This window comes from Phlebotomus papatasi, chromosome 3 (assembly GCF_024763615.1).
Source record: "Phlebotomus papatasi isolate M1 chromosome 3, Ppap_2.1, whole genome shotgun sequence".
Taxonomy (NCBI): domain Eukaryota; kingdom Metazoa; phylum Arthropoda; class Insecta; order Diptera; family Psychodidae; genus Phlebotomus; species Phlebotomus papatasi.
This window is the reverse complement of record NC_077224.1, coordinates 70,036,902-70,056,257: the sequence shown is the minus strand read 5'-3', so window position 1 is coordinate 70,056,257 and position 19,356 is coordinate 70,036,902. Positions and strand designations below refer to the sequence as shown.

Sequence of the window (19,356 nt, the reverse complement as noted above, 5' to 3'; positions counted from 1 at the left end):
TCTAAAAAACCTAAGATCAATCTCCTAAGCTATTTTGGGCGATATTTTGAATAACTTATGAATTAGTTTATATCGGTTGAGAACCGGTAAACGGTAAATCATGCAAAAATAATTGTTAGATACAACATCTAAGCCATGAGTTCGAGCATTCTGCAAAGCTTTGGACGCCTTGCCACCCTTGTTTTTTTTACAATTAGGGGGAAGTGGGGCATCATTGAAAGTGGGGCACCTTTGAAATTGGGATTTTTCACCTATTTTTAAATAAAATTGAGCCTCATCATGATATAATTTGACTGCACAAACAGATTTAGAAGCTGAATTACAATATGATATGGCTCAGTTCCACTTAAATATATGAGAAAAATCCCAATTTCAAAGGTGCCCAACATTCAAAGGTGCCCCACTTCCCCCTACTAGTGCTTAAGTCGTAAAACTGAAATTAGAATAGCAAAACATGTCACACACGATCATGATTTGTGTCACAAGGGAATATATTGAAAGGTTTGTATAATCCCTGAAGGGAAGTTTTAATCTGGTTAACCATAATTACAACTTTGAATGTCATCAAAAGTCATGAAGTTAATGCAGTGAAGAGAATTGGTTAAGGGTTGACTTTTTACCCTATACAGTTTTCTTATCCTATTCCTTGGTTTTGACAAGGCAATCTAAAGTTCTGGTTCCGCTTTATATTGTCATATATTGTATACTGCTGGAAAAATTCCAAGTATTTATTTCACTTTTTGTAACTCTATTTCCAGCTCACTTTCATTCAATTTTTCCATTTGTACATTGGGTCTTTAGGAGTTAAATGAAGAGTATTTTCACATTTTTTGTATGGGAGGAGTGTAAAAAAAAATAATATATATTTGAAATGAGATAAAAATTATTTTAATGAGATAGCCAAGTTCATTTATTTTCCACGCAAAAGCATATAGTATATTAGGGTAAGAGTCAAGAAGTGTAGTATGGTTGGTGGAGAATGAAGAAAAAAAAGTGCTGAAGAGGATATTTTTTGTTAATGATTCCGCTGAGGAAGGATGAGTTAGGAAATACACCTCCGTGAGTAATTTCTCTTCACCGCCGTAATTGCATCATCATCAGTGTGTAAATAATGAATTTTGTTGCTTTTTTTCTGCTCTTTCACCTTTCGTGAATTTTTCATTTAGACCATTCTCTCGCACTTGGAAGATTCAGTGTCAAAAAATTTGTTAGTCAAACATGCTTGTCGAATGAAGTACACATCGTCAGTGGGATCACGAGAGACTTGACGAGACTGGATGTAATTATTTAAAAGTTTGATCAATCAATTCTCACGGTGACGCATGCGTCCACATTTTTTTTTTCTTACAAATTTACATCCCTTTTAGTAACCCCTTTGTGCCCCACTTTTGCTGTCGTTGCCCCTTCAGAATATTCTCTCACAGTTTTCGTCTTTTATTCCCTCTCAGAACTTTTCCGATACCGGTATATTCACTTCAGACGATATGTTATTATATATATTGTCGCTTTCATCATCCAGTGTTGTATAAGCACTTCACCCAAGAAGCATATTTCTTTTCCGTACGTCCTTGTCCTTACAGAACACTTCAAGACAGATTCTTAAAATATTTTCTGTATCACACTTCACCCTTTATTGCTTAATAACATATACTGAAAGATATTATTGCGAACTTGCTTTTAGGCATCCCCTGCCTTGCCTATTAAGGATTTTTTTTTATGCCGTGAGAGCTTTGTTGAGTAACATTTACATTTACCTATATGCTTCGGTGGCAGCCAAAATCCCGAAAGCCAAAATCCCGAAAGTCAAAATCCCGAATTATATGGAGAAAAATGTTTACAATAATTTCCCAAGACACAGAAGATTTCCCTTTGCCTCCAGCAAGCGCAGGTGCAATTGTGGGAGTAGCTATGATACTTTTAAGAATTTGGGATTTTGGTTTTCGGGATTTTGGCCCATTCGGGATTTTGGCCCATTCGGGATTTTGGCGTTCGGGATTTTGGCTTTCGGGATTTTGACCGGGACCCGTATGCTTCATGTGAGCAAGTCATATCCACCTTGACGTCCATTGTCTATGCGTGCTCTCATTATTTTGAGTTTATTGTGGGATTATCCATTTTTTTGTTTCCTTCCTTTATCTACCCTCTATTTAAGGATGTAGATATTACGGTTTATATCGACCAATATCCTTTGTTGAAAATCCTTATCTCAAATTAAATGAATCAATGCAAATAAATATCAAAATAATTAATCGGAAAAAATCTTTCTTTTTGGCAAATGAAAGGGTAAAAAACGTAAACAATAACAAAAAGGAGGACCTGATAAATTAATAGCCATTACTAAGAAATCATACAATGCTCTCTTGAATCATATCTCATATCAATTTCGAGGATCAGTAGATCACCAGTCAGTGGCTCATAGAGAAAATACTTTTACTGACAGTCTAAATTTAGTTTTTTTTCTAAATAATCTTACTTACGTACTTATACAGTATTAGCTGATGTAGGGCTTTGACTTCTTCTTTGAATTTTTAACCTAAATTGTAAATTATTTAAAAAAAAAAATTAGATGATTTCTTGTTATTTATCATCACTTTTATGTACATATATTTACCATTGATAACTATAGAAATGTACAAACCCACTTTGCCTCTCAAATGACGTAAACTCAAAATATAACTGGTTTGCATTAAGTTGGCTGCATGTTTTGACCATTTTGAATTATGCCCAACGCACAATAACTTTTGTTTAGTAAACATGTTTTTGACATTTCAATAAGAGTGAGTGAAATCTAGATCTAATCATCTCGCTCATTCTCATGGGAAATTTTGAAAACATGTTTACGAAACAAAGGTTATTGTGCGCTGGGCATTACTTTTTTAAATGAGGCAACAAACTTTTGATTTCTCAAAAATGATCAACATTTGGAAAACAATTATTTTTTTATATGAAATAAAATTATTTAATTTTTTTTAATATATAGATAAGATCTACGGATTACAGGGAACTCATTTGCAAAAAGAAAAATTTGGAAATGTTATTTTTCTATCATTTTTTTCCACTTAGTTTCTCAAATATACATTAGGCAACAAACTATTGACACGCACTGTAGAATATGTAATAAGTACAGTAGAACCCCGCTATAGGCCATCGCTCAATTTATCGAGCGTTGATTTCTAAACACTGATTTTAAGTTAGGTTATGTTTTTTAGTAAGCGACATGCAATGTTGTCATAATTATTTTAATATTTTTGACAAACTTAATTGAGTAGTTGTGATAATTGTGATCCATAATGAAGAGAGCGAGGACAAGTACCACAATTGCAAAAGAAAGTGGAAGCCGTCGAGCAATTTCCATACTAAAAGTCGTTTATAATTTTAAAAAATGACATGGACTATAGTGCGACCCAAGTGCCAAATCTGGAAACAAATATGGCCTATAGCGAGGCTCTACTGTAACTTAAAGCAATTATCTCGCTGACAAGAGTTTTTCACGAAAATTTCATATGTTTCTCGTAAGTTTCTTGATTTTCTCTACCTTTGTTAAAGTTTTTGAAGACTTTGTTTCCGGATTTGGCTATTTTGTTTTCTCGTGCGTTTACTAAGTGTTTCTTGCAATGTATCACTCTTTGAGTAAAGTTTCGGAACCTAACACTTATTTTTTTTGAAAAATTGTAAAAATTATTGTACGACAATATGTGATCCAAGCGACAACATGTACAGTGTGAACAGTGAATTGGATTTCCGTGGGTTGTTAGGGTGGTTGGTTCAATGTGGTTGACGGTGAAGAAGTGGACATATGAGACCACATACTGCATTTACATATTTCTTTACACATTTCTCCCGTCATATATTATATTATATAGGAAGTGAAATGGAAACATGAGTGGTAACTGTGGGTGGAAAATATAAAAAGGGAGGGATGGGCTAGGAGGTGTTTGGTAAAAATTATCATTCTCCATTCACTTCTATGTATTTGGGTTGCGTGGGTAGATTATATGGGGTAGAAATTATGGGTACTTCGTAAGTGGTGCATTTGGGTGGGTTTGAAAATCTATATAGGGGTTCTGTAATTGGCACATTTCACTTGATAAAAAAAAAGTCCCAGACGTATAATTATGTGGCAATTACACAGACACCAAATGAAGTATATGAGATTTAATCGATTCAACGTGAAATTGATTGTGAAAGTTTAAATGTTCCTTTTGAGGAACTATTTGCACAACACTTTACACATGCTAAATGAGATTTTAAGGGAACTTTACTGTGAATTTTGTCAATTCTATAATTTACGTATTGTCAGAATATTTCTATTTTATTTTGTAAATTCAATTTGCAAATGAATTTGACAGTACTATTAATTTCATTGAATTGTAATTGAGACTTTACTTATTCAATTTTAACCATTGCATAGTCGTTAATCCCAGTTGGTACATTCTGTCGCAAAATGATGATTCCTTTGAAAGGAAACTGATATCTCTGAATAGCAAGGACTCTTTGTATGTACTGAAATACAACCAAAATCGAAGTCAAGATTTAAAGATATTTTACAGGTGAAATTCTACTACATGATCCTTTACTGAACTTTCATGAACTTTACTGTATTTTACTGAAATTCAGTCTCATAGTTATTCTGAATGATTGTGAAAAAAGATTTTTAGTATACTTTTAGTGAAAAAAAAATCAAATAATACATCAGCAGTGACTTTTAAGCTCTATAAACTATTGTCTGAACTTTTAGAATTTACTCTTACTGTATTGTGATATTTATTTACGAATATTTTTATATATGGTAGATTTAAAAAATGTTGTAAAATAAATCTTTTTCCTTTTCACCTGAAGTCCGGAAAGATTTATTTTATTTTATATGCAAAACTTGAAATTGTAAAGCAAAATCAATTTTATGTATTGAAGAAAATCTTGAAAGTTTGAATAAAGTTTTCCGTTTCTAAATCTCATTGTCATCAGAATCGACTTAGTTCTCATAAATTTTCGAATATATTTCTAAATTTTATTTAATTTTAAATATGTTCAACTTATTTATATAAAATTATATCATGTCAACATTTTTTCCATCTAAAACTTTCCTAAAGCTCAGCTTGTGACGTCATAATGAGGTTTTTATATTTTATATAAATTTTCCATTCCATCAACTTTGAAAATTCAAAAATAATTTATTGTTTTTCATTTTTTAAAGACAAATGAAAAACTCGTCGGATACTTATGACAACAAAAAAACATCAACAAGCGTATAGAAAAATTCATAGAGTTCATATCGCACTATGGGTATTTTAGAGACGCTATGAATATTTTTCGATTTTCATAACAACTAAGATTTTCTTTTATTCTTTTTCAATCAAGTTTAACTTTACGATTTCAGAAGATTGAAGTTCAGATTTTTTTTTACAGTTTTAAATATTCTCTGCAATTGTCGACAAAGCGCTTCGGAAATTTTCAGTGGATTTCAGAATAGTCTCCAAGATCAGCCGATCATAGAGACTGATCGGTGTTAATTAACCGATCAGATCGATTGATCGGCGTTGATCAGTCATTCTGTTATACTCGTTTACTTCGTGATTGGTACTTCAATATCCTATCTGTATTTGAGAAGGTTTATAAAGAGAAGGCACTACTTTGCAATAAATTTTTACCAAATCCTTATCATTGATATTGCAGAAGTCAGTTTTTCTATAAAGTTATAACGGTCATAATTTTTAAATTCGCAAATTGTTCCCTAACTGAAATGGTATTTCGATACCATTTATTTTGATACCAGGTATTTCGATACCAGGAGAGCATTCGTAGGGATAGCTAGATAGTCTTGGTCGAACTACGGAAAGGGGAGTATCCGTGTTCTGGGTCTTTAGGCAAATGAAATAATGAGTTATTCCTGGGCCCAGGGTTACTTTTGAAATTAGCCTAGTTTCGTCCCTGGGGGTACCTTTTCTTGATGAATTGATAAATAACGTTTCCTAAATAACGTTTTCTCTTTTTGTAATGTTAAGTAAAGCTGCATGAAATCCTTGATAAGTACTTACATTTTTTTTTAAATCTTACAGCCCCCTATCAATCACAAATTGTAGTTATCAAATAAAATTTTCCACTCTTGATGCCCTTAATTTGAAACCACAAATAAATTTGATCATAAAAGTGATTTTTGGGCAGATCTCTGCTTTTGACATAATAATACCAGGCGGATTGGACCAACTTACTACCCACACCACATGCTTTTCAAAAAATACCTAGGAGGGACTGGGGTAGTTGTAAACAGGGGTAGTTGTAAACACTGTGATTTTTTTCATTAATTTTAAGACTCCAGAGGATAAAACCCATAAGCATTCATAGATACCATGGGGATGTATGTCCACAGATGAATTGGTCAATAAAATCCTAATACTTTAAAAATAAAAATCATTTTTCCTGAATATGTTGATATTTAGATTATTTTGGTCATTTGGATTTCCACCTGGAAATTAAAAACTGTCTAAAATAATCGAAATGTATCAATACCAGTTCTTTCCTACATCTTTTAGGGTTATATTAATGCATTTACTAGAGAAATTCAGATTCTCATTATTTTAAAAGAATTAATAATTTGTCAGAAAACAGCATTTTGGGGTAGATGTAAACAGACAATTTCCCCGTAATTGTAGATGTCGCTAGTGTAGAATGAATGGCAAAATATTTTGTGTTCTTCTTTTTCATTTCATTCGTTTAACAGCTCTATCTCATGGTGGGAAATTTTTCGTTGTGTTCAATAAGAAGTCACATGATGTCAAAATATTGGGAAAATCCATTGCAAAATGTCTTTAATTTGCATGCTTTTAGTTTTTTTTGCTATTTTAATTATTCTTTGTAAAAAGTGTAGTGATTTTTTGAAAAACAAACAGTCTTTATAATATCTCTTAAGTAATTAAAATAATTGAAAATGGTGCAAAGTTAATTTCAAGGGTGGAAAAAAGGGTGTTTACATCATCCCAAGAAAGTGTTTACTTCTACCCCAGGTATTTTGTGAAAAGAGAAAAATGCAGTGACACAAATTTTATTTTTATGGAAAACTCAATTGTTTTCCAGTATCCACATTACCCTCGATGAAACGCCTATACCCAAGGGTAAAACATGAGCTTAGAAATGTTTTCCAAAAAATCACTTTGTGCTTGGAAAATCACCTCAAATTCGCAACTATTCAAAGTGTTTAAATGTGCCCCAGTCTCTCCCAGTCTATTTAAATTTCCTCCAGTGCATCTCGAACTTTCTTTAGTAGGAGAAAGCGTCCTACCTGCGGACGACTCAAGCTTCGAACAATTCATTTTTTTTTCGATATGTTTTTAATGAATTTAACCTATTATAATTATTATATTTTAATAGGGAAAAACACGCTACTTTCGGACGATTTATGCTTCGCACAAATAATTTTTTCAATGTGTTATAAATGAATTTGGTTTGGTTCATTATAATTATTATATTTTAATAGCTAGTACAATGCCTCAAATTTTCAGAAAAGAACTATGGATGAAATCCATAAGGATCATAGAGAAAAAATTGAATTGTCCGAAGTTTGAGTTGTCCGAAGGTAGCGCGCTTTCCCCTACCTATTCCGATGCTTCAAATTTCCAGAAAAGAGCCATGGGTCAAATCCATTATGAACATAGAAAAAAGATTGACTTATTTGAAGATTGAGTCGTCCGAAAGTACCGTGTTTTCCCCTATATGAGTAAAAAGTTTAGCTTAAATATTACTAATATTTAAGTTTATCTATCTAACAAAAAAAGGCAATTCCTCAGTGTTCCACTAAAATATCTACCGTGCGATATATACGTATGTATCTACTTACATATCTACCTGTACAATAAAACGATATGCTATAATTCTAGCCTGCGGATTGTTTTGTGATTCCAAAGAAAATTCAATTGCGATACATTTTGCTGTTTTTTTCACCTACCCTCAGCACCATACTCCAGGCAAAATTACTCTGGATAAAAATGTTATTGACCGTATCCAAGTGGAATTGATTTACGAGATTTTTCAACTCAACTTTTTTGTCATGTGTTGTATATAAATGTTAGATCGCGTATGGGGGTGGTGATTGTTTTGATATTATAGTTTGTAAAATTTTCTCTGTTTAATTTCCCCTCTTGAGAGGAAAATTGAGAGAGCAGGAGAGGGAGAAAGAGAGAGAGAGAGAGAGAGCTTTTGGGGAAACTGTTTTGTGCTTTTCCGAATGTTTAATTTATGAAAGTTTATACATATATGTAAAGGTATATATATACAGTTTTGGCTTCTCAAAGTCTCTCATTTTGTGCAACATAATGGTATAGGCATATATATTTTATTTTCTCCTTTTACTCTGGCTTTTCCTCTTGATTTTCTCACATTTTCTCTCGCTGAGTGTTTTGAACTGTTTGTAGGGAGTTTCATAGAGAGGAAAGTATCAAGCATGAGTTTTTCCTCAAAAATTGGAGAGCTATGAGAGGTGGTTGAGCGTATGCCTAATGTTAGTGCACACAATTCTCTCGTCGTGTAAAGTCGCCAAGAGACAAGAAAGCAGGAAATAATTTAAATCATGTTTCTGGTGTATATCTTAAAAATTAAACATGTTTTTTTTTTCTATTCCTCAAATATATCAGTCATCAATTAATTAGTTTTTCTTTCATGTTTTCTCTCTTGTATCCCATTAACAATGATTTAAGTAAATATTAAAATTTGTAAATTTGATGAGGAAAATCGTTTAGTCTTTTGATACTTTTTTTTTTTGAAAAGATAAAATTTCATAGTTGAACGATTTTTTAACGATAATGCTTTTTGCAATGAAAGTGATTGAGATATGAAAATAGACAAAATTGTGTGAGAATAACGTTTCAATGGTTTTCACGTGATAAATTTTATCATGTTTATATAAAATAATTTTGTGCTTAAAGTGTGATGCGATGACGATATCTTATTTCTTTGCAATCAATTAATTTTTTTGACAGGTTCTTCCTGTTTGTAACAGACAACATGTGTAAAAGGGAGAATTAAATTCACATACATTTTTTTTTTAATATGTCAGCATATTTTAGGGAGGATTTTTTTTTAAATATACATTGAACATTCTCATGTAGCTTTTCCGTCTTTTATTTATTAGGCGTGTTCTGGTGTTGTTTTTTTTTCCGGGAAGATTGTTTTGCAAGAAATATTGCTACCTTAGCTGTGAAGTTACAACATACAGAATTTATCTTTTATATATTCGCTTGTTTTCTCAATAAATGAATGTTTGTTGTTGAACATACACTTGGTAAGGCTAAAATGTTTTTCTTTTTGTTTCTCCCTCAACATCGTATTGTAAATCTACCCTATTTCATAATGGGCGGTAAGAGATTGTGTTTGAAAAGAAAGAAGTTCAAGAGGTATTATAGGGGAAAGTTCCCCTGCTTTATACGATTCCAGGGCTTTCTAATGAGTAAATTTTTCCTATGTTTCTCAATAAATGTGACTCCGTAATATATTTTTAAAAAAAACTGGACAATTTCGCCTAGTTTTTAAAATATGAGTGCAATGAGTCACATTTATTGAGGAACGTAAGAAAATATTTAGTTATTACGAAGCTTGGGATTGTACGAAACAAGAGCACTTTCCCCTACCTTAATGCTCTGTTATATTCATTGCTATGAACATACAGTTCGGTATAAAGGTGAAGAAAAAAGACGTGAGAAAGCCCTTTTTCACGAATAAAATTACTAGGTTTGATGTGGTTTGAGGGGTTTGAGAAGGTGAAATATGTTAGAAAAAAAGAAAAAATCCTTTTTACCATATAGTAATAGTGCGAAAAAATACAAAAAAAAATTTAATTATACGTTGTGGATAATATTTTTTGTTTTCACCTTTTAAAGCTCTTAACAGTTTCGTCGAAAAAGAATTTACGTATTACAAAGTCACATAGGCACAATACATATTATAGATTTTCCAAGTCATAAAAAAAACAGAGAGAAAACTTTTCATTTTGTTTTTCTTTTCCCAAAACTGTGCTTTTATCCTTGATGACATGAAAAAAAAGTTAGCTTTGCAGAAGACAGGGAAATAAAAAGGAAGAAAAATGTTTTATAATAACCTTTCTTACTATGAAAGAGACGATCGTGAAAAGTCAATGTGCGTAAAACTGTTTATGAGAACTTTTAAATGTCCAAGTTAATTTTTGTGTGTGTATCTGTGTTGTACAAAAATTAATAAGAAAAAGAATATATATCAAACGATTAAAAAAAGTGCTTGAGAAATGAATGGGCCTCTTTAAGAAAAACGGGTGAAATGCCGAGAAAAAGTGTATAAATGGGCAAAAGGTTATCAAATAAAATAGGAATGAAATAAATAAATATCATAATAAAGTGAAAATTGATAATTTTTGTGAGTAAAACTACATTATAAACCTATAATATTAGATCAGACTGGATTTTCTTGTCTTATACTTTACAACACCCTTTTATTGTTAGAAAGTATTCACAATGTGTATAAAGAAAACAGTAATTTGTAAATAAAAAGTGTCTAGTTAAAAAAAACAAAAAAAAAACCAAAAGACAACTATCACACTAAAGACTCTCTAAAGAAAAACACATCGAAATAATCTTCAATTCCAAATTAATAACTATCAAATGCACCATATTTAGTGATTTATAGATATCAAGATTAAAACACAAAAGTAATTCAATCAAACTTTTTTTTGCTAAATTGAATAGCGTTAAAAGAAAGAACAAGGGAAAAAAGACCTACAATAAAACTTTGGTGTAAGTTGTGACAAGAGGTATAAAAGTCTATATTACGTTTGCAGAGAAAATCAAACTTATGGGAAGTGTAAGTTTTCAAAAGAATGTTCCTGACTATTCTAGAAAAGGTGAATAATCCATATATTATATACCCTATATATATAATTATTTATATGATCTCTTTTCTCATGCTCAGTTAATAACATTTATCCGTGTTATTTAGTGTAATAATGGGAAGTTTGGTATAGAAAGACAAGGGGCGGCAAAAAAAATATGGGAAAAAATTGAATTAAATCAATAAAACGTGCTTCGAGTATAAAAATTTCATGTCACAAAGTTTTTTTTTTTACAAATAAAAAAACAATGTACACGCTTCCTATTACAATTTCTTCCGAGACCAATGTATACATTAATATAATTTAAGTAAACATTAGTTTACGTATATAGCAATATTGACTGAGAAATTGTATGGGACAGAGTGACACAAAATGGAATATTGTTCGTGTTTGGCCTTTATTTTTGTATGTGACATCTGCAATTTTAATGGGTTCTCGTAAAGTTGTGAAAAATTGCATTTAGAATCTACATTAAATTATTAACCTATATTCTCTTTACCAGGTAATTTGCTCAACATATTAACAATTCAGTTGTATTGACAAAAAACTTTGTAGAGTATGGATGAATAATTCAATACGTAGAAAAAACTTTAACCACAACATTACCTGTCTCAATCACAATAATCGTTAAGTTCGAAACAAACTTTTGTAATATACAGACCTACTCTCAAGTTCTATAATATCCCTTAACTATCTTGCATGAGTTTAGTAAGCATACTTCTTTAGAAAACTTGTTAATGGAAAATATTCCTTACGTTTAATAATAATCTTTCCGATTTAAAAGCTCTTTTCGATTGAGGTTTATACTGTACCCACTCAAAGGTATATTAGAGAAAACAAAAGGACATTTAGGGTCTAAGGAACACCTATTAGCACTTTAAGAACTTGTGTCATGACCTATTGGCACGCTATTTTATACCATTTGGGATATAAAATTTCCACATATCCTTATAAAAAGTAGATTAATAAAAAAATGTCATATTACTTGCATTTTACTAAATACAACTACTAAATTTCAATATTTTTACGAAATTGTCAATAGGTGTTCCCTCCAGAATAGGTTTCCTTCGACCCTATTTTAATGAAATTAAATTTCAAATGTTCTGCCATCCTGAACTTACACCAAACTACCCAAAAAAATTCTCTTTTTGCAGCAAGTATTTACGCACTGTTTGATGTTGTTGACAACTGGTGTCAAGAACACCGAAAATTTAAAATACAAAAACAGCTAGCGCTATAGCGGCGAAACTGTAAACTTTCACTTTGGATTCCCTGTTGATTTTCGAATAGGTTTGGCTTAGCTTTAGAATAAATATCTTTATCCCTTTGAAGAGTTATTACTGAACAGAGTCATTAGGGTAATTCAAAAATACAAGTTAGTGGAACTTGGAGCACATTTGAATTTGGGTACCTTTGAAATTGGGCTTTCTTCTCCTATTTTTTTTTTGTAATGGAACTGTATCTTACCATAATATAATTTAGATCGTCAAACCAATTATGAAGCTAAATTACATAACGATAAAGCTGCTCCGATGGGATGCAATGGGAGCGATGGGATAAAACTACCCCAATTCAAAGGTGCTGTACTTCCACCTATCGGAACAGTGTTCTTTCATTTAACTAACAGCTACAGTAATACAAAAAATATAAGAAAATGGGTCTAAGACTAGAAAATCCCAAATGTCTTCAAAAATGACACATTGTACCTTCTAATACTGGCTTCGGGCTAGAGGCTTCGCCCAGTTCCTAAAGGTCTTGAATTCCTAAAGAACAATCAATAGCAATAACTTAAGTAACTGATGGATCATTAGTCCTTTAGACACAAAAAGCCATATATATGAACTTTAGGTATAAAGCACGTATAAGGGGTCTCCAGTGATTCTAAATATTACTCCAGTAATGCGAAAGAATTGAAACGAGAACTTCTAAACTCTATTGATTTAACGGATTTAACTATTCAAAGAATACTGTCACCTGGCATCAACATGCTAAAGGAAAATTCGATAGGTGGAGCTATCAACTGATCACAACATTCGTTTTTATGCTTTTTAAGCAACAAATTTTAACCAAATTGAACTTTTTCGCATAAAAGCTCTGTTCTAAATTGTAATTGCAAAGTATAGTTTATTAATTTTTTTAATCTTTCGTTATTAACAAATCAAACTCTGTGCTACTTTAGTCGTCTCTCGGCTTAAGTCGTAGGTCTGTCTGGCTCACTACCTCCAAGGTTTGCAGTAGAACAAACTTGGTTTGTAAAATTTAAATCAAAGAATACGTACCTTAGAAAGAGTTGACACGATCAGTAAGATATTGCCGTTCTTATTAATTTTCTAAAAAAATTGAAAACAATTCCTGCAATTTTCCATACTGCCAACTGTGTTTCGGGTAGTTTTCGAGAAGTTCTCATGCATACCAACCTTTCACGCTATAGTGTTCGGAGTTGACAAGTATCGTTTTTATCTGACTCCACGGTCAATGTCAGGTTACAAATTTACCCCAATTTTGAGTTTTTCTTTTCAGAGTGTATTACATTTTGATACTTTGAATGTTTTAAGCATAAAATATCACGATATTATTTTATTAAGTAAACTTAAACGGTATCCCGATGAATTACAACAACTTAAAATGAAATTCATTTAAAAAAGAGAAAAACAAGGACGTTAAAGTTTTGAATACTGATATTACTATCACAATTTTAAGGTAAAATAATTTATTAACATTATTATTGAAAAATTTACATAACTGGGGTTTTACTGTTTTATTTAATTTACGAATTATCTGTACAAAATATTATGCAGATATTAATATTTTATCCCAAAACTTTATATACTCAATGCATGCGTGCCTTATACTCTCCTGAATTACTTATTGGAAAGAAATTTTCTCAAACAATAAAAATGGAATTGTTTCATTTTACAATGTTAAGCCTTTAGAATACAATTTTTTTTTTTAATAATTGACACGCTAGATTCTCATTATAGTTCCTGTAGGGGTATGAGTCTATCTATACATTTTCTAAGTGTATTTTTCACCATTTCTACAAATTGAAAAATTTATTGCCCACCAAATTAACTTTACTGCAAACAAGCTAATTTTGTTCCATTCGAGAGTATAAGAAAAGCACTTCATGAACTCTGAAAGTTTATTGCAAAACTTTGAAGTTCACTTCCTTCACCGATACAATATAGACTGCCAATGGGCTTGAGAGTTTTTAGTGCTTCCGAAAACTGCAAAATAAAAGAAACACTCACTGGAATGTTTATATTTTAAGTGGAATTGAAAGAGTGAAAATAAATGTCTGCGTTGTATTCCTATGTGGGTACTTGAAAGCTACAACTTTTGAAATGATGTTGACTTCTTCTTTCACTGCTTGGACTCACAATTTGTTCCTGAGCTAGAAGTCAAACGTTAAGAGATATCGATTGCGGGTCTTCGGTGACCCCCCCCCCCTATGAATGGATATTATCTCGGACGGTCCTTTTTCTTCTTTCCGTCCACTCCGCTCCATTCCCTTCAAAATCATGTTTTTTTGGTTCTCTTTTTAATTAGTACAAGCGTTTTCAATGATTTTCGGATATATTTTGCGAATGATTACACACAGTTGTGTACATTCTGTTACATATTTCGTGTAAAATTACACAGATTCCAGACAAAATGTGTACAAATTACACAAATGTTTATCAGTACCCAGGATTACATGTTTATGTAAAATTTGCAATAAAAATTATGGTAAAGTAGCCAAAATTTTTTTTACTATGACCGGAAAATTTGCCAATTTGAATTTTTGAAGATTACAGTTCAACCACTTTGGATGGCTCATTTTTAACCGATTTGCTTAAATTTTATTTTTTTGGAAAGGTCTTAAAATTCCCAATCCGGATATAACAGTTCCAATTGGCAATAAATTGATCCAATAATTGTAATTGATTTATTTTTCTCGAGTAGAGGAGACTGGGGCAAAATTTGTCAAAACGAAAATTTCAATATTCACTATTTTCAAAAATAAAAGAGACTGAGACTTCAAGTTTTTATTATATATAGCCCTCATGAACCTTCTTAAACTTACAAAGTTTCAAAGGATTCGAGGAAGGATTATGTAAGATAAAAAATAATGAAATTTTGAGCCTTATTTTTGGAATATTTGGCTTACAGAAAATATCAATACTAATTAGCTCAATTTAAGAATATTTCTCGTTAAGATAGAGAAAAATTATCTGCGGCAAAGTTGTAGAAACAAATTGTCACAAATTATCCGAAGACTGACAAAATTTGCCCCAGCAATTTGAGAATCTCCACAAAATTGATTTTTAGAAAATGATTCGAAAGTCACATTTCTTTTGAGATAGAGGAAAATAGTCTTCTGCAATGTTGTAGAGCAGTAAATTTACTATAAGAATATGCTCATTATAAAACGTTTAAGTTTTCTCAAAGCTCGTGAAAGAATTAAATATGCGTTTTGACAAGTTTTGCCCCAGTCTCCCCTATCCCTTTTTATTTGTGTGTAAGCATGTTACTAATATCAACTAACATGCACACTTTTAAAACAATTTTCTACTTCGGAATTGATTTATATTTTGTGAATCAATTTAATCAGTAATAAACTATTATAAACTATTATCATGCGAAAAGGTAATTCACGGATAGCTCTATCTCGTGAGCTCGAGCATTTCGCAAAGCTGGTACGCTTGGCGATATCTGCACCTAACTAACACTTACATATATTTGAAAGAAAAAAAAACTGATACAAAAAAAAATAATTCTTTGAAGTGGAAGTGAAATTGTTATCATGGAAAACAACACAGAAAATATATTGGGGAAAAAGTTTACTTTCAACTTTTCTTTTGTTTTTACATACGTTTCACATGGACCTTTTTTCCTAAACTTAAACTTTTTTGGTCCTTTTCAAAATGTACAGAAATTGAAACAAATAAAAATAGACAGTTTAATTTTATTTCACATTTATATATTTTTTCAATTGGAAAATATAATTTGACATGGCTAAAAAAAAAGTTTGATGTGCTAAATTTAGAATGAAAGTTCCGTTACAATATATTAAAGGCACAATTTTTCCTTTAAATATTTAGATTATGAAAAAAAAGCATCAGTTAATTTTCACTATATAGTACAGAGTTTTGGTGTGAAAAATATGTTGGGCTAAAAACTTTTCATGTAATAGTTTACTTTGATTGAAAGTTTACAAAGAATCCTCCTAATGAACTTTCAATGGTGCTGAAAGAGGTGCTAAGTGAAAATATTTGTTGAAAGAAAAATTCTTGATTTTTCAACAACAAATTTTTCCCATTTACACACATTCAACCGCAATTTTCACATTGGAATATTTATTTAAATGGGGAAGTTTAATTTTTATTATCCAATTGATTTTAGACATTTCGGTTGAGTGAGAAAATTTGTTTATTTTTTGCGAGATAAAATTAAGCGAGAGCTCAAAAGAGGGAAATTTTGCCAAGATTATTTGAAATAAGCACAAAAACATTTAGCACTACCAATTTCTTTGATTTTTATTAATAATAAAAATCTATATTGAAAATTGTTCGATTTGTAAGATTGAACTAGAAAATAGGTGAGAAGGGTAGAGAGATATGGGGAATGCATGACTTCGATGAGAAATCAGACGATCGGGTATATCCAAAAATAATTTTCAAAACTAAACTGACCATCGATTCATTCAGTAGTTGTGACCACATCAATAAGAAATTACTTCTGTGGTAGAGAACATATATAGTGAAGAATTTATAATGCTATATGGTTTAATATGCTTTTGTACAAGTCTCATGGTTTTTCGGTATTCTATTTTTGTCGAACAATTTGCTATTTATATCATCAGAAGTTTTGTACTTTTAGCATTGTAGAAATCCAAAAATAATCCACTCACCATTCTCGTGATTTATATAAATTTTTTAATACTGTATGACGTTTGTATTCTCTGCTTGATGTAATGTCAACATTGAGTGGCAACAGTACCAATTAAGAAAGAAATCTACAGTTATTTGCCTTACCCAAACCCACGTTTCCAGGATTTTCTACGTAAAATACATTATCAATGGGGTATTGTGGAAGTAGTGTATAAAAGTGCTTATGCTTATAAAATTACGATCAACTACAGGTACACTCGAGAGCGCATTTAGTGTTCAATGCAGGAAATTGTTCAAAAAATCAAAATGTCAGATTTTATACGAGAGAGAGCGATAGATTGAGAGTTAACCTTAAAAATACTACTTAAACTATAAAATTTGCATCTCCCTACACAGAAAAACCTGTAGTAAAATTGTTCGTAAATGTTTGTTAATTCCCACTGGAGACTTACGAAATGCTTATGAATCGTATAACCCACTAACAAGTTCGTAAAAGTTTGTAGTTTTTTACAAATATTATTCGTAAAATATTCAATCCACGAGAATTTTTTGTTAATTTACAAACATTTGTTCCTTATTCGTAAACACATGGAAAAAATGTTCGTAGAGTTTTGCCCTTTATTCGTAAGGTTTTGTCAGACAAACAAAAATGTACGAATGAATAATCATCTTTACGAACAATGTTTGCGAAAAATGTACTAACTTTAACAAACTTTTTACTGAATTATACGATTTGAGAGCATTTGGTAAGTCTCAAGTACGAATCAACAAATATTAACGAATAATTTTGCAAAATATTCTTTTTCAGTGTGGTTTTATTTTTATAAACCTCACTAGTTTAGGAGAATTATCTGTCGTTTGAAAATTTTATGAAGAATAAAATTGGCATCTGTAGAATCGTAGTTAAAACAAATTAAGCACTGAAAAAAAAAGTAAAAACGAGGTTGTTTAAATTACAGGCGTAAAAGCGAAGTGACACCATCAAAGCCATCAAATGATTTCTCAACCGATTTTGATAAAATTTTATTTTAATAATAATAAAACATTTATTCATGCCCCAAGCAAAGCGTTTTACAATTAAGGGACTATACACTATTAAGGGACTATTTGTTTGTGATATCTTTAAACGCGGAGTAGGTATTTAAGTGCTTGTTTGAAAATTTGTTTACATTGAGGCCTCAATAGTGTAAATAAAAAAAAATCGCGTACAAAAATCTAACATTATTTTAGTAGATAAAATTTTCAAGACAATTTTAACGATTTAACTACACCAACTATAAACTTAGAAAATTGAGTGAAACCTATCTAGCACTAAATATAACTTGCAAAAAAGGTGAAAACCATCTTTAGATAAGGTTTTAGGAGTTGGGGTGATGTTCAAAGACCAGAAATTGATAACTCTTACCGTTTGGTCTCTAGCTCGGTAATAAGACTAAAGAATAGGAGAGACTAAGGCAAAAAGTCACAAATCGAAAAATTCAAAATTCTATATCTTCCAAGGTAAAAAAGATAGCGGCTCAAATTTTTTTCTATAGACCTTCTTCAATGTCGTAAGTTTCTTAGAATTCGAACAAGGAATTTAGAAAATAAAAAAAATATCGAAATTTTTAGTCCTATTTTTGAAATATTTTCCTTGCAGAAGATAACAATTATTACCTACTTATTTTCCAAAATTGATGCACCGACTGGTGAATATTTTCTAAATAATTTGGATTCTTTGAATATGAATCCGCTATCTATTTTAGAACTTAAAAAAGGTTCTTTTCTCCAGAAATCCTTTTATTAAAAATGGCCACTTGGGGTAAAAAGTAACAAAAGGTATAGAGCAAAAAGTAATAAAAAGCGAATCAACTTTTGATGTCTCACGGCGAAAAGAAACGTCATTACCATGTCTCGCCGCTTGTTGTTTGCATTGGTCAAACGATTTGCAGTCTTTTATGTGTTTTTTTTTTTTGAAAAATAGCTTGAAAGGTGCTTTCCTTGTTTTCTCACTTTTCTCGCAGAGAAAACGGTGTTTTACAGAAGTGTAGATGAATAAATTTCCTATGAAAGAAAATATGTCCTCTAAGTATTTCTTCAAATTTACGGAAGCCTGTAATGAAGCGAATCAAAATATGATAATACCCAATGTCTTGTACTATTTGCCCCAGCATTTTTGAGAATAGTTCTCAAAATTACCTTTTAGAAATTGGCACGATAAACGTATTTCCTTACAAAATAGAGGAATATTACTTTCACAAAGTTGTAGAGCGGTAAATTTCCTATAAAACTGCGCTAATTAAGCGATCGAGTAGCTTGTAAAAAATTAAAATATCCGTTTTGTGACTTTTTGCCCCAGTCTACCCTACACACTGAGAGAAATACGGGTGTGAAATGTGCACAAATCGGGGGTTATTTTTCACACCGAATTCTAACCCCGAATCAACCAAACCTCTCCGGTAGTAAATTTGGTAATGGGCGGGGGTTAAAAAAATTGAGTAGAAAAATCAAACCCCATCGGGTGTGGATTTCACACCGACGCTCTAAAATAATTTAGAAACCCCATCAAGGGTTATTTTCACACCAATGGTATTTAAAATATTCAAACCTCGTCAAACAAAATTTTAGCACCTTTAGGTGTAAAAGTTGGTAACCCCG

At 31.3% G+C, this 19,356-nt stretch overlaps 1 protein-coding gene across 7 annotated transcripts in view; it reads left to right on the top strand.

Annotated features, from left to right (window-relative positions):
* LOC129808115 (eye-specific diacylglycerol kinase) overlaps nucleotides 1-19,356 on the top strand; it is a 221,359-nt gene that overhangs the window by 36,044 nt on the left and 165,959 nt on the right. For 2 of the 7 annotated variants that reach the window (XM_055857836.1, XM_055857840.1), the window contains exons 1-2: nucleotides 8,276-8,569; nucleotides 10,031-10,858. The exons of 3 other annotated variants lie outside the window; for them this stretch is intronic. The gene's annotated coding sequence lies outside the window, so the exon portion shown is untranslated. Of the gene's footprint in view, nucleotides 1-8,273; nucleotides 8,570-10,030; nucleotides 10,859-19,356 lie in introns of those variants that run through there. 2 more of the 7 variants (XM_055857835.1, XM_055857834.1) reach the window with 2 other exon arrangements.